Below are 17,603 nucleotides of genomic sequence, written 5' to 3' on the forward strand. Positions count from 1 at the left end.
CCTTACTAAGTCTGGTGCTCACGAGGGAAAAAAAGGAGAAACTCAGGCATTCTCTTGCCAGCTTTTCTAATGCCTATTTCCCTTTTGTTTTCATCTTTCACTTTTGCAGATCAAGACAGTAAAATCTCTTTACTTTGGACTCAATTCTAATTGGAAATTTGTGTTTGCTCAGGCTTGAGTAGGTTGAAGTTTTATGAGAGGCAGCTTGGCTGTTGGGTAGAGCACAGGATTTGGAATTGGCATGACCAGTGTTCAAATCCCACCCTTGATACTTACTCCAGAAGCTGCGTAACCCTGCATAAGTCACTGAACATTTCAGCCTCAGTTTCCAAATCTGTATAATTAGGATAATAGTACCTTTAAGAACTTAACCTCACCAGGTTCTGGCAACCTGGAAGCACAATATAAGTGTTAATATAATTGTTGGTTTGTTGTTATTTATCATAGTAAATGAACAGAATAAACAGGATTATAAGAGGGATGTTTACCTTTTTGGAAGGTTTACCCCTTCATATCAGAATTGTTTTCAAATATCCATCAACTTGCACTCATATAATTACAATGTAAGCAGATACTCCTACAGATTACATTTGCTACTCATCTCTTCTTTTAAGTAAAATCACTTTAAATTGATGGTTGATTAATGTATTTCCCAGTACAATGTGACCTTGAAAGTCCTACAATTGTATTTCTTTGTACGTTTCGATGACTTAGATTGATCCTACCCCCACTTAGTTCATATTATGGCCATTTTAGTGACAAAAAATGACTACCCCTACTTCCCACCTACAGGCATAGAGCTATTAAAATAAATTAAATCAAAAATCTTTTCTATTCACTGGACATCAATCATTTTTTTTGCAATGGATAAGTGTTTTTTTAAAGGACTATAAAAGACTGTATCACATTAGGAGGTTCAGTGATTTGCCAAGGTCAGAGAGGGAATGAGAATATCACTGATACCCAAATCTCTCTTTCCTAAGTGTTCCATCCATTCCATCAGGTTGACACTTTAAATGAAAAGTCAAGTGTGTCGTTTTGAAGTTACAAATGCATATTGTGATTGGAAAAGGCTCATTAAGACACTCACTAGATGCTTTGGTCCTCTCTGCAAAGGATTTTCTGAGGGATAAGGACATATTCATTATCTTTTATGCCCATGCCCTGTATATGTTCACGAAGCCTGTGATGTCTATCCTAAGACGGGTTTTAGCTTGGAATTTATTAATAGTTTTCTTATTGTAGTAGTAATAGTAATAGCTAGCATTTTTGAAGCACTTTAAGAGTTGCAAAGTGCTTTACATTGGATGCTCACAATGACCCCTTGAAAGAGGGGCTGTCATTCCTTTCATTTTACCGATGAGGAAAATCAAGGAGATAGGGTAAGTGAATTGCCCAGAATCATGTAACTAGTAAGAGTCTGAAACAAGATTTGAATTCAGCTCTTCCTGACTCCATGTATTGAGATCTGTCCACTGCTTAATAACTTTCCTACCTCTTTTCCCCTCTCTTTTCTCTCTTACATTACTCTCTTACTCTCTTTGTTCCAGATCCCCTATACCAATAATAAATAGGATGAGAGAAAGATGAGACACTGAGCTCACAGAAGGGTTGGAGGGCACACAGTAAGGACCACTAGAGATATTTGATTGGATGCTAAATACCCAGGGATAACAGGTATAGGGAATATTTCATCTGTATAGTTGGGCAAGATAATTTCTACATTGGCAATGGAGGAGGGGAGAGAAGGGAGAGAAAATAAATGCTCATTTATTGCAATAAAATAAATGAATGAGTAAACAAATAAACAAATGCATAAATAAATGAAGTTAAAGATAACTAAAAAAGTAAGTGTACCCTTTGTGACTTGTGGCATTGTACAAGCCTTTCTAACTCTGGGAAAATACCAAATGGAGCTGTTATGTCTTAGCCTCTCCATCATTATGAGTCCTAGGAAGCTAGGAGCATGGTGGGGAAAATGCAGAACTACTGAAGATTCGCATTTCCATTCTGCCTTGATACTAGCTATATGAATCTGGGGCCAATGACAACTTCCTTTAGCTCTGGAGGCAGTGCCATGGTACATAGGGCACTGGGCCTGGAATCAGGAAGACCTGAATTCAAATCCAGGTCCAGACCCTTACTAGCTGTGTGGCTCTGGGCCAGTCACTTAACCTCTGTTTCACTTTCCTCAACTCTGAGATGGGGATAATAACAGCATCTACCTCACCAGGCTCTTGTGAGGATCAAATGGGTTAATATTTGTAAAGTGCTTAGCAAAGTACCTGGCACATAGTGGTGGTGTTGTTATTCAGTTGTTATTCAGTTGTTATTCAGTGTCTGACTCTTTGTGACCCCATTTTGGGGTTTTCTTGGCAAAAATTCTGGAGTGATTTGCCATTTCCTTTTCCAGCTCATTTGACAGATGAGGAAACTGAGGCAAGCAGGGTTAAGTGACTTGCCCAGGGTCACATAGCTAGTCAGTGTCTGAGGTCAGATTTGAACTCAGGTCCTCCTGACTCCAGGCCAGGTGCTCTATGCATTGAGGCACATAGTAGTAGGCATTGTATAAATGCACCATCCCTTCCTCCCAATCTCAGTTTTCCCATCTGTAAAATGGAGATAATTACAGTGCCTACCTTGGAGACTATATGTCGTGAGGAACAAATGAAACGATTTCTACGTAAAAGGCTTTGCCACTATTCTAATGCTATGTAAAAGTGGGCAATTATTATTAGTCCTGATGGAGAATTCTCTTTAGGAATCACAATCATTGTATCCTTAGATTTAGTGCTGCTTTATTGGCCCTTGATTCCTGGGACCAAATGACCTTAAGGGGTAGAAGAAAAGAGGCATCGTAATCATTTAATTCATATACACAGGCCGCAGAAGTTAAACTTTGTTCAGTGAAAGTCAGAAAACAGACATTCTGGAGGGTCTGTACTATGAATGTATTATGGGAGTGTATCCCTATACAGAATATGGTATACCTTTAGTTCCTGGGAATTGGAAATTATTAGCTGAAACATCCACACCAGTGATGACATGGCAACTCATAGGAGGGTGCCTATGATAGACAATAGATGCTCGAGAATAAACCCTCTTAACTGGCTCAATTTTTATCAGCCCTTCCCACATGTAGCCATTGTCAAAGCAATGACGCACATTGTGGATGAATGAAAGCAGTGAGCCCTGGGCATGGCTTCGTCTAGATCAGGCCCCCAATATTTGCTTGGCTCTGTGTTATGTAACATACTTCTCTAGGAAATGTTTTATGGCAGGGTCCATGGCGCTCTTCATTATCCCTTTGTGAAGTAATGAGTTCGGTGGATGAGTTTAGTCAAGGCTATTTTCATTCATTTGTAGTGAGGGAGTCTGGGTTAAAGTCCCAGCTCTGATACTTACCGGCTGCATGAAATTAAGCAAGTACCTTGCAGCTGTTTTCTCGGCTGTCAAATGAAGGGATTGGAACAGACGACCTGAAGGCCTCTCCTAGCTCTAAATCTAAGATCTTGTGTTCAGTGGATTAAAATAAAAACAAAGAGATGAATAAGTCATACAGATAGCTAACAGAAAATTACAGCTATCACCTGATCACTGGCCTTTTTTTAGACTATCATACTTTGAAGCCATTTCAATGAAGACCCTCATTATGACCTCAGTAGAAATGTGAAATCCCAGATTTCCTGTAGAAATAAAGAACAGGCAAATCAGAGGGATCTTAGGATTTGGAAAGACTTTAAGTAGGAGCTGATAATAGCTCATTTATATATTAATTTAAGGTTTCCAAATCATTTTACATAATCTTAAAATACTATCTCATTTTACTACTTATTATCTATATACAAATTCCACATATTGGATTACTGCAAAGCTATTGACTCAATTCCACACTCACGGCATATTCATGATTTGTAAAAATTCAAAGTAAGCTTATGTAAGGTGAGCATGTTTGAGTATTTCACATCATCATGAGAGCTATATAAAACATGCTACCAGCACAAGAGAATCAGGGAAAACTTACCATAGAAGGATAATAACAGCTAGCATCTACATGGCGCTTAAAGGTTGGCAGAACACTTTACATCCACTGCTTCATTTGAACCTCACAACAAACCTGGGAAGGAATTGCTATTATTTTCCCCATTTTATAGAAGAGAACACTGGTTCCAAAAGGAGCACTCAATGCCCTGCGTCACCCAGCTGGCATATTTCTAGAAGAGTTTCAGCCCATGTTGATCCATGATCATGCCTTGAATCCATTCTTATCACTCTGCTAAATAGCACCATGGCTTCCAAGTTAAAAAGGAAATCATAGTAAAATTGAAATGCTGATTGACATCAAGCCATATGGCTTCACTGAAAAACACATTAAACAGTGTCATTCTCCCGTGATATTGAAATGTCATTTTGACATGAGAAGTCTGAGTAAAATGCATGGGGAAAGATAAAGCCAAAGGAAGATAAAGACTGAAGGTCTTGGGCTTGAATTCAGAGGTCAGCTTGAAGCAGTGGACAAAGGGGATACTTACAAGTGCCTTGGTCTTCAGGAAAAAAAAACACACAGAGCATAGGGCTATAAAGGGAAAGGCTGTGGTTGGGTATGTCAAGAAAATGACTGGAATCTTACAATGAAAACTCAAGGACAAGAACATATTGAAAGTAATTAACACTTACATGATAACCAGGATAAACATACATTTTGGTGGACCATAAGATATCTGTGAAGAAGCGTAAGAAAAACTCATAGGCCCTCAACAAAACACAAAGCCCACCACCCTAAGGCAGCTATAGAAAAAGAAACTCATCATTTCCTCATTAAAAAAAAAGATAAGGAAAAGGATTAATAGTTATTCTCAAAGCACATGATATACAGATCATAAACTTGCAGGAATACTTTCACAATAAGCAGAATCAAACAATTGCAAAGCCTGATAATAAGTATGTGTTGAAGGGAACCCAAAGCAGAGGATGGAATGAGCAGGTCAAATCCAAGAGGGACATCAAAAAGAGCTTCAGAAAGCATCAAATAAATCAGTGGTATCAAACTCAAATAGAAACAGGGGCACTAAAACACGAATAACAATCCCTGAGAGCCACGTATTGACTAAGAAAACCACATGTTAATATTATGTTTCAGTGTATTTTTATTTCTTTTGTATTTATTTTTTGTATATTATTTTGTATTTTAAGTTGGTTCTGGCTTCATTCAGGAGTGTTGCCAGGGGATGGGGCCTGCAGGCCTGGTTATTTGACACCTCTGAAGTAAATGACTTAGTCATGTGAATTTATTTGTAGAAATGAAGGAGCTTTGGTCTTCTATTCAGACCAGGTTACAGCCACCAGAAATTACAGATAGGTTATTTTTATGCAGCCCAGACTTATACGTCAATAGAGATTATGAAAAGAAAATGTGCAACTATCTATAGGCTGCAAAAATTCAGCACTTACCAAAGAAATACCTAGCAAGATACAATTCAGTGACTACAATTATACATCAGAAGCTAGCCTTCATAAACTAAGAAAATAAATTACCACACTACAAATATGGATCTCAAAACATCATTGAGAAATCAACAAATAAACTGTACTGGACCCAGACTGTCATCACAGAATTGTTACCCATAATCCCCCTAACTTAACATTTATCCATAAAAATATAAAGAAAATAATATCCCCATAGCAGGCACTCATAATCTCCAAACCAGATAGAACAAAAATTTTTCAAAATATTGCTATGTAGCAGAAGAAGTCAAAATTATGTGGAAAGAGTATGGGGCTCCGGCACCTTGTTGTCTACTTGAGGTATCTCAAAGATGCTTTCAGTAAACTTACAGAAGAGGAGCTTACATCTCAATATTTGTATCCAATTGCCATTTACTTTGTCCACCTATGAAATAGTCTATAGAACATTAAATATGGGGTGTCATCTTAATACAGTTTTAAGCTGGTGTTTTGGGACACCCTAAAAAAGAAAAATAGCAAGATGGCTTCTTATCTGGGGACCATTTCTTTCTGAGCTCCACTAGAAAATATGATGAGACAGAAAACAGCAGCAGCAGCAAAAATAGGGTATTAGCTATCTGTGGAAAGGACTGCTTTTTATTTTGTCTTTGTACCCCCCCAGTACCTTGCACATAGTAGGTTCCTAATAAATGCTTGTTGGCTAGCATAGCTGACATTTCTATAACATATTGAGGGGCATAAAGCTTTTTCCAAACTGTCTAACTTGAGCCTCACAACAACCCTGTGAGATATGTACTAAAGATTTGATTGCTCCTGTTTTGTAGATGGGGAAACAAAATCCCAACAGGGTCAGCGACTTAAATGCCCCTGGTAACACAAAAAGCAGTTGTCTGAGGAGGGATTCAGATGTAGCTCTCGCTGGCTCTGACTCCAACCCTCTTCCCACCATTTTGCTGCTACAATGCTATTCATTTTGTATTTCCATTATTTCTTTGGTCTTGGCTCAACATGATACCGGTTGTTCTTACTATGAGTCTTTTGCATGTAAATATAAGGTGATGCTATTGGCACACCATCATCAGGGCAGGGACCATAAGTTTTTTTCTTTTTTCTTTTTCTCAGTGATGGGGATGGACTCTTCATGAGTCAGCCATCTTTGCCTTAGCACCCTAGTTATAGGGGGCAAATACTTACAAGGAAGTTCTCTGGTGTCATTTGAGTTCTGTGGCTGTGCATGAATACTTCTCTGAAAAGGCTAAATGCCTCATGTGGGGGATTGAACCTGTGATCCATGAAGAAGGTGAAGCATTGAGATGATAACCGAGGTCTAAAGTTCATTGCAGATACTTCCAACTTGGACATTTCAGCTTATGCATGAGTCAGAACACTTAGTTCAGATCCTGACTCTACCATCACCTGCTAGTGTGACTTGGAGAAGTGTCTTTGTTAGAGGGGAAGGAAAAGGAGGGGGAGGGAATAAGCATTTGTCAAGCACCAACTATGTGTGAGGCGCTGTGCAAAACGCTTAACAATTATTATCTCATTTAATTCTCACAACTCCAAGGATGGGTGCTATTATTATACCCATTTACAACTGAGGAAACTGAGGCAAAGGCTAGGTGTCTTGCACAGTCTCACATGGCTAGGAGGTGTCAGAGGCCAGATTTGAATTTATGTCATCCAAAATCCAAGCTCAGTCATCTATTCATTGTACCACCTGATTGCCTCAAGAGGTTTATAAGCTTACAGATTTAGAGTCCTAAGCATTCTTAAATGTGAACAGATGCAACTCCCTCATTTAATGAAAGAGGAAACCGAGACTAAGAAATTTTACTTGTCTGGCCCAAGGTTATACAGGGAGTAGATAGCAAGATTCAGATTTGAACCCAGATCCAGCACTCTTTCACCATATTAGGACTCTCTATTTCAGCTTTGAGTTCCTCATTTGCAAAATGATGGAAGTAAACAACTGAATCTCTGAAAGAGAGCAGGATGAAAAATTCCAAGAGAACCAAGTTCCACAACACCTTCTCCCCAAAAGTAATCATATCTTCAGTGTAACCTATAGGGTCCTGAAGAATCATGGGCTTCACATGGATGAGGGCCGATCTTAGGGCCTTAAGAAAGACAATTTTCTCTCTTTGACTCATCGATCACTCCTATAGTATTCCAAGGAAATCTCTAAATATACGCATGGTATTGTCTGTGTGGATTTTTTAAAAGAACTATATTTTAATTTTATTCAGGTCACCCTTAAGAGTGTAGAGTGTCATGGGATGCATGTGGGCTGCAGCCACGTATTCTATACCTCTGTGTTACACCATTCTGGCTCTTAGAGGTTATGGTGTTTTCTTTTTGCTTTCTTCCTCTTTATTCCCTGCTATCACCATGGTGGAAAGGGTATTAGATTTGGAGTCAAAAGGCCTACTCTCAGATTTTGGATTACTGCTTCTGTGACTTAAATTATTTGAAGGAGAACTCAATAGCCATGTGGAGCACCCAGGAGGGCTAATGTTGGGAAATTTTGTTTTGAAGATCAAACTAAAATCTTCCTCTCTGCAACTTCTTCTCCTTGCTTCTAATCCTGCCATCTAGACTCAAGCAAAATGAATCTAATCTTCTTTACACATGCCAGTTCATACGTCCAGCCTAAATTTCCCAATGTGGATACTGAGGTCACTAAGTTCCACACACACTTCTTTCTTTTCCTTTTTATTTTTTATTACACTAATACATTAATAATGGAATAAAACAAGCATTTTCATAACATGGTACAGTAAAAAAAGATTGTACATGAAACTACAAGTCTACTATGTACAACTTGCTGTTCCTTTCAAATGTACAACAAAATTAACACGTACATTTATTTTTTTCCTCTTTTTTTCTACCCTCTCCCCACCTCACCCTAGAGGTGGCTACAATTAGACACACACACACATATATACATATACACATACATACATATATGTATGTATGTGTATACATGTAAAATTATTCTATACAGCCTTCTATTTATCAGTTCTTCCTCTGGATGCAGATAGCATCTTTCTTCATATGTCCTTTATAGTTAGTTTGGGTATTTATAATAGTCAAAGTAGCTTATTCACTCAAAGTCATTCTTAAAACAATATTGTTGTTACTGTATACAGTGTTCTCTTGGTTCTGCTCATTTTGCTCTTTATTATATTTCATACAAGTCTTTCCATGTTCTCAGATCACTGAGCTCATCATTTCTTATAGCACAGTAGTATTCTATCATTATCATATACCACAACCAAATGATGGGCAGCCCTACAATTTCCAGTTCTTTGCCACCACAAAGAGAACAGTTATAAACATTTTAGAACATATAGGTTATTTTCCTTTTTCCTTAATCATTTTGGAAATAGGCCTAGTAGTGGTATTGGTGGTGGTTCAAAGGGTATAAGTAGTTTAATAACTCCTTGGGCCACACAGACATTTAATGTAAAATATAGGTATCAGATGCAGTCATTCTTTATATCACCACCAAAGAAAATACATGTGATGCCTAGAGCTTATAAGAGCTCATAGACAGATAAACACGTGGGGCACATTAGAGTCCTTTCTGAAGGGATGCATTCTTTGGGAGTACTGATAGACAAGTAGTCAACTTTCCATAGACCTGCTCTCTACCAGGAATTCACAGGAATAGCAAGGCAGGAAAAGTTCAGTTCTCTTGATAATGTCCCTTCTCCAAGTCATGGCCTTAGTCTTTTAGCTTCAAAGAGTCCTTTGTTGGCAACCCTCTTCCTTCTCCATGAAGCACAATGCTGAGGAAACTTTCTTCTACTCTAGGAGGTCAGTGCTATAACTTGCTAGACTAAGAACTCTCTAACTTGGGGTTATCCACAAGATAACTCCCCAAACTGGTGCTACATAGGAAATCTGTCTGCTCTGGCTTAAAAGACTAGACTCTGGGGTCATGCTACTTAGGATATTTAAGAGTTGTACTTAATCTCTTAACAAGGTACAAATGGACATGTCCATACTGTATAGAAGAAGGCATATATTCATCAGATTTGGCCAGTATGACCGCACTTGATTAATGCCACCCTTTCTGAGAATAAAATATATAAGACAAATGGAAATTTAGCAATGAGATGGATCCCAAAATCACAAAAATGGGAGGATAAAGAAGGATAGAGATTTGGAGAGGGGTAGGGCTACCTTGGGGAGAAATGAGAGCATAGAGACATGGCCTGGGAAAATGGGGTTTTCATCTTGACAGATGGTAAGTCTAAACCACAGAGATTGAGTTTCTAGCCCATCGACAGAGGAGGTATCAGTGGACTGGAGTACTCACTTTATTAAAATAGTAATTCAAAGGATGATAGCAAGTTTGGGCAGTAAGACTGAATGGCTAAGGAAGCAAGTGGAAATTATTGGCAAGGTGCTGTAAGGGGTGAGGGAATGAGACGGTGCTTACCCGATGCTTCCATTCCATTCTGTTGTGAAGGAGGAATGAAGTAGAACAAGGATTTTCACAGAGGTTTGGGGTAGCTAGATGGGCCCTGTGGTTAATAAGGCATCTAATTCTGGGAAAAAGTTGTAGTCATGATAATGGACAAAGCTGAATTCAAATGAGGCATCACCAAGAGAAATTAACATGAAGAAATATCTATATCGAGTATAAATGGACCTTATAGCATTGCAACAAAGTTTTTAAAGGGACAATTAACTGAAGTGAAAAAGAGTTCAATAGATAAATAACTCTGGGAGACCAGCACAGAATGTAACATAGACAAAAGATAAATAACAAAGAAGCTTCAGACTTAAATAGAATGCCGAAAAAAGTGGATTTGATAGCTATATGGAGATAATTGAATGGGAACATGGGGAATTTATTTTATACTCAAACACTCATGGAACATTACAATAATTGATCATGATGTAGGCAATAAAGAGCTTATAAATTCAGATAGGCAGTGATTTTAAATGTATAATGCAATAAAATAATAATTAGGGGAATATGACCAAAAGATGAAGGCAGGTCTAAATGGAAACCCAATAATGAATTGTTAAATAACGTTTGCCCCAAAAACCAAGTTCCAAGAACATTTTAAAAAACTATACTAAAGACAATGATAATATAAGTGCAATATGTTGAAATTAATTGGATTCAACTAAAATAGGAAATTTTATAACCCTGCTACTTATGTTAGCAAGAGGGGAAAAGAAGATTAAAAAGTTAGATTTTCTGACAAAGCAATAAGAATTTAAAAATTAATATACCTGGACCAAGCACACATTAAGAACTGCTCATGATTAAAGGAGAAAAATGAAATTGAAATCTGAAGAATGATCAAATTCACCAATAAATTTGAGAGTTGTTTTTTAATAACCAATAAAATTGATGAATCATTTTCAAAGTTGGTGAGAAAGGACAGGCAAACTAAATGACCGAAATACAAAAAAAAACAACAAAAAACGAGAAAGTAAAGATTATCATAAGTGGGGGAAAACGATTAGATTCTTACATAAAGTTATATGACAAGAAAACTGAGACTATAAAAAAAGATGAATACTGACAAAAACATTGCGGATATAGACTTCATTTGTGATTTCATTGGTATAAAGAACTCACGGGTGAGGAAACACTTATTATCAATGCAATCTGGCACCTTTGTTGCACGTTAGATGCTGAGATGACTAGTTGTGACTTTCTCAGAGTCATATAGCTAGTACTGATGTAAAGTGGAGCTTAAACTCAGGTCTTTCTGGGTTTTTATTCACTATGTTATCTCTCTGACCAAAATATAGATTGGCCAAATTAACAAAGCCGGAGGTGGATAACCTATATAAAGCAATATCAAAAAAAGAAATTGTGTAAACTCTTAGTGAACTTTCATCTTAAAAAAATAATATTTCTAAATGGATTAAAAATGCATTCTAACAATTTTTTAAAGAAGAAATAATCCCTAAGCTATATAAATTGTCTTTGTTAAAAGATGGTATTCTGCTTAATTGTTTTTCTGAGACAAATATGACCTCATTCCCAAGCCAGGAAAAAAAATAAGTAAAGACAAAAATTCACCAATGTTATTAATTTATATTTATACAAAAATTATAAATAGAATAGTGGAAAATGGGCTTCTGACATATATATTTGCCATTAAAATAAGATTGGATTCATACCAGGAATACAAGCATAGTTCAATATTTAGAAAACAATATTTATGTAGGCTTTGTGCGACAGAAATTTTTGGAATCCATTTGGGATTTTGAGCACACAATTTATATGATTAAACTTATACTTTAGAAAAATTAATCTGCCCTTTCATCATATCTGAGCATGTTTCTCAGGTCTTCAGAGACATAAAGAATGATTATATATATATATATATATATATATATATATATACACACACACACGTATACACATACATATATGCACACATATGTGTGTATTCATACACACATATATTTATTGGAACAACTTTTGCAGTAGCAAAAAAACTCAAACTATAGTATGTATGTTTTCATAGGGAAAATTGTTAGAGAGGATTCGGGGAAGACGGCAGAGAGTAGGTCAGAAAATTTAAAGCTTTCAAGATTTTCCTCCACAAAAGAGATAAAATAATGCCTCTGGGCAAACATAGAGCGGTGACAAGAGTAGGGGCAGAACTGGGGTGCTCTTGGGCCAATTGGAGAAGACCCAAAGAAAAATCCCAGGACTACATTTCCTTCCTGTGAAGAGTAAACACCTTCAGGATAGGTTCCCTTTAACAACTAGTAGCAAGCTGCTTAAAGAACAAGCGGCGAATCCTGGGATTAGCTGGGTTAGGAGGTTTCCTCCACCCCAGCCACAAGAACTTTTACCCCCAGGACAGTGAGGGGAGTTGGGCTTCCTGACCTGGGGAAGATGCAGAGAACTTTTGCTGACAAGGGGCGCCAGATCCAGCTGTGCTGCGAAGAGCAGCGAGGGTGAGAAGGAACCAGCGCATGCCCAGCAAGTGCAGAAGCAGTGGGGCTGGATGCCTCTGGCTGTGGGCACTTAGAGGAGGCTGGAGGTCTTGGTTTGAGTTCAAGGTCAAAGGGGGGAAGTGAAGAGGATCTGAGACCAGAGGCACCATCCCCGATACCGCAAGACTAGAAGTGATTACAAAAACTAAACTATTACAAAAAGAAAAATATGCACAGGCAAAGGAGAAAAAATCCAACCACAGAGAGCTATTATGGGAATAGAGAAGACTGGGGTTCATCTTCAGAGGATGATATTGAAGCAAAGAAACCCTCTTCTGCCCCAAAGAGCAATGTCAAATGGTCACCTGCCCAAAAAGAATTCAAAGAACTTAAAAGACTTTAAATATCAAATGAGAGAGATTGAGAAAAAATCAAAAAGAAAAATAAGAATAATAAAGAAAAAGAAGATGATTATGATAAGAAAGTCAACCAATTAGAAAAGGAGATCCAGAATCATAAGGAAGAAAATGACTCCTTGAAAATCAGAATTGGGCAAGGAGAAGCCAGCTAAGTTATAAGAAATAAAGAAACTAAAAATGAAATACAAAGAATGAAAAAAATAGAAGAGAATGTGAAACATCTCATGAGAAAAACAACGGATCTAGAGAACAGATGTAGAAGGGAAATTGTTGTACAAACTGCATATAAAGGCAATGAGAAAAATACTGCATTGTAAGAAATAACAGATGTGAACATTTCAGAGAAACGTAGGAAGACTTAGATGAATTGATGCAGAGTTAGGTAAGAAGAATCAGAAAAAAATTATACACAACTTATAAGAAGTAAATGAAGACAATACTAAAAGGAAGCCAAATAATGTTAAGTTTCAGTGATAAATTTTGGTCTTAAAGGAAAGAGGAAGTGCACCACTTCTTACTAAAAGTAAGAATGTTAGGTGTGGTCATTGCTTGACTATTTTGCTTAATTATTTTTCTTCCTTGTAAAAGGAAGGTTTGTTGGGTGGTGTCAGAATAGATGTCAGAATATATCCAGAAATGTCTGGCAGCAATGTATGCAAAGTACTAGGAGACTACTGTCATATTTCAGGTGAAGAGTAATGAATGCCTGAAGTATGGTGATGACAGTGGGATTAAGGAACAAGAATAGGGTAGATGTAGGATTTAGAGACTATATTGAAGGAGGAGGAAGAAGAATAATCAAAGATAAGTCCAACATATCCAACCTTTTAGTGCCTGGCTCATGAAAGTTGGCGCTCCATTAAGAGAAACAGAAAAGTCAGAATGGGAATAATTCTATTTTAAATATATTAACTTTGAGGGACAGCAGTATGAACATGTCCAACAAACAGTCAAAAAAGCAAGGGTAGAGACGAGGAGAGACTAGAGTAGCAGGCTTGTGAATCATTGTCATAGAGAAGATAGTTGTCCTTGTTAGAATGGATGAGCTCACTGAAGGGGAGTGTGTGAGGGCTGAGGACAGAATTGTGTTATTGTTACAAAATCTGGAAGAAGAATTAGTTGTCAGAAGAAGGGCCAGAAAAGGAATAGGTGAAAAAGAAAAAAATAACAGTCACTGTCCTCAAAGAGTTTACATTCTAATGGGAGAGACTCCATTTACTTAAGGAGGGGCATGCAAGACAGTGGAGAAGGAACTTGTCATTATGGAGTTGGAATCAGAAGACCCAGGGTTAACTCCTGGTTCTGCCTCTTATTAGTTGTGTCATCTTGGGTAGATCATTTAACCTTTCAATATCTCAGGAAACTCTCCAAAACAAGAAGCTGCTGAGACAGCATTACTGACAGGTGCCCGCCATACAGATAGAATTATGTCTGGTCAAAAAAGCAAAATCTCAAACCTTAGTGTGAGTCAATTGCTCTATTTATTTATGGAAACATATAAATTCTGGCCCTTGACTAAGTTTCGAAGTCTTCTCTGGTTTCCTCCAACCTCTTCCCTTTAATACCTCCATCAATTTCTTTCTTTTATTGGCAAATTTTTTATTCATTTTAAGCTTAAACACAAAATGAGAAAAGAAAAAAAAACATTTCCATGTACATATCAGAACACAGGAGAAGACTCAGTATAAAACAATAACTTTCCATTTCAAGAAAACCTATATAATAAATACACATTGTTTTCAATGCTACCCAGCTTTTCTTTGCTTCCTTGTAGGTTTTCTTTTGTTCTGCGCTGTGCACTTTTTACTTTATTTTTCCTTCTACCACTCTCCCCACCCTAAAGGAGGCTACAATTAAACATGGATACGCACACATTTATATATATACAAATACACACACACATACATATATACATGTATATATAGATATCTATAAACATATGCCTATATACACATATTCATTCATATACATATATGTAAAACAATACTGCACATATTTCCACTATTCATATCAATTTTGAAGAATTGTCCCCAGCACAAGGCTCCACTCCCCTCTGAGAAGTTCACAATTACTTTATGCATTCCTCTCTCCCTATGAGAGGAGCAGTGGTTGATGATTCTATCCTACAGCTGCTTTGCTTTTGTTTTTTCTTTCATCAGACAGGAGATTAATACTTGGAACAGCAACTCATCATCTCAGGCTTAGATTTTTATCCTTTGGCATTCTCACCCTTAAAGTTGTTTGTTTCTCTGCCTCAGCAGAGTTGGCTGATAACTCTGAAGAACCAAAAGTTGCACTTCCTGTAGCTAACTAACTGCCCTAACTCTTACTTAGTTCTTCACTCTGTAAACTTCTTGTGAAGAAAATGTTGATTATTCTAGTGAGAACTCTTCATAATAGAAACAATATGGTGATAAGTTTTCAGTAACAGCTGGTTATATACAAAGCCCATTTCCCCTGGAAATTGTGCCATCTGGGAAAAAACAATTTGTGGAAATGTATGTCACTTTGATTGTGTTCTCTTAGGATAATGGGAAAGGTAACTGCATTGCGAGTGTCGCTTTGCTCAGGGAGAGGGAATACAGTATAATTTGGACTGAATAGAACTGGGGAACCTTTGGTTAAACTTCAAGGCTATCGCTTTTTGAATATGAAAACAAAAAAATCTATTTAGGAACAAATGGACATTTAACTGACTCTATATTATAAAGATGAGCAAAAGAGTATACTGCATCCTGGAAGAGAAGAAGCAAAAATTGTTTTTCTGATATTTTTTGCATGTAAGGATGATTTTACTGACCCAAAGGCAGTTGTAGGATCTTAAGATTTCAATCAAGAAGAGAGCTCAGAGATCATCTAGTCCAATTCCATCATGTAGATGACTAAGTTCTAGAGCAGTATAATAACTTATCTAAAATTATACAGTGGCCATGCTAGGAACTGAAATTGGACCTTCTGCCTCTATACTCAGTGCTCTTTTGCCTACACTGCTAGAAAATAGGAGTAGGTTTAACTTCCTCTTCCCCACCTCCAGTGATTGTAAATTACTCTGATAATCTGAGACACCCAGCTTTTGCTTGCCTCCCTTCCACCTAAACTCTAGTTGATATGGGTGAGACAGCATTAATGGCATTGCCTCTAGCAAGAGAAAGCTTCACCCTTTGAATTGTCTTATATGTGAAAGAAACTTTACTGGCCTAAATGAGAAAGAAAACTCTTGGTGAGATTAGACCAACTAACTCTTGAAGCACTAAGAGTTTTCAAAAGAACTTATGCAAGAGAAAAACAGTGAAGGAATATAGAAGAAAGCCAAGTCAGGATATAGAAAACTTTAAAACTTTTGCTCTGACCTCATGAAACTCGGCTTCTAACATACTCTAATAATGAAGTTTTCTTTGAGCCACAAGAATGAACAGAACAGAAAGTTATGGTATCACAGAATTTTAGAATAAGAAGAACCATTGAGTTCACCTATAGCAATTCTCTCATCTGTAAGATTAGGAAATTTGAGGTAGAGGGATATTAAATGACTTATTCAAAGTCACATAGATGGTTAATGACAAAACCAGAACCAGAGTCTAAGTCTTCTGTCTCCTGAACTCTTTCTGTATCTCATCTTGGAATGTTTCCTACCTTCCTGATCAAACAAGATTTTTGTAACTTTACCTTAGTCATCAACGTGTCAAGGAGGTCAACATTAAGAACAGTAGATTGAGTATTTGACAAATTATCAAGCACCTACTATGTGACAGATGTGATTTTGTTGTGACTTTTATAATACATTTGCAGACTAGAGATCTTGCATGTAAAAGGGTCAGATACGAGTCTGAGGACTGGCAGAGGCCAAAGACTTGCCCCTAAGCATGGGTAGCCTCTACATCAGGGAAGGTGGATGTGAGAGAGTTAGCTAATGTAAGAATCCTGTTATGTGGCAGATGGTAAGCATCAGAGCTGAAACTCTGAAGAAGTAGACCTCAGAAATCTTTCCATTAGACTTAGGGTTCTGTTTGTTTCTGAAAGGGCCTTGTGATATCTTGGCAAAGCATTTCAGCTCAACTTCAAACTGGAAGCTAGAGAGACTGTGGCTAAACAAAGAAGTACTATGCCCTTTAGAGAGTTGGTATAGTGAGCCCTGCAGAGCAATAAGATTAGCCAGGATATCTCACCCAGCAACTAGAAGTGTGGAAGCATAACAAGGCAATATCAGGAGAGATAGAGTCAATCTAACAGACTGATAGAAAGAGGTATATCTAGCTCACTGTAGGGTTAATGGAATATAAGATCTTCCCAATCCATTAATAGGCCTATGTGTCCACATGTGTACCCTTTTTTTCTTGGAACAGGGGCCATGTTTTCAGGTCTAACGGTACACAGGTATTTCAACTACAGATGTCTTGCTGCTTTGAGCTCTGGCCCAGCTCACAGCTGTGATATGTCTTGAGTCACATAGAGCCCATTGGGGGAAGAACTTGCCTAAGAGGAAGCTTGTTTGGAGGAAGCTTGCTTGCTGGAAGGCTCTAACACCTTTAGCTACTAAACTAATTAGGCACTGAATTGTGAGGGTTGTGATGCCTTCTGGCTCTGAGCCTATCAGCCAAAAGTGTGTGTGTGTGTGTGTATACATACATACATATATATATTCTGAGATTTTGCTTTGGGGGCTTGCTCTTCTGATTTCTTGGATGGGACTCTGGGTAGCCATTTGTTAAGGAGTCCCCTCAGATTTTGGTGCTCCCCCGGTCTGGTGATATATGCAAATGTTAAAGTGTGTACCAAGATTACTAGACAGCTGGA

This window comes from Trichosurus vulpecula, chromosome 4, assembly GCF_011100635.1.
Source record: "Trichosurus vulpecula isolate mTriVul1 chromosome 4, mTriVul1.pri, whole genome shotgun sequence".
NCBI lineage: Eukaryota > Metazoa > Chordata > Mammalia > Diprotodontia > Phalangeridae > Trichosurus > Trichosurus vulpecula.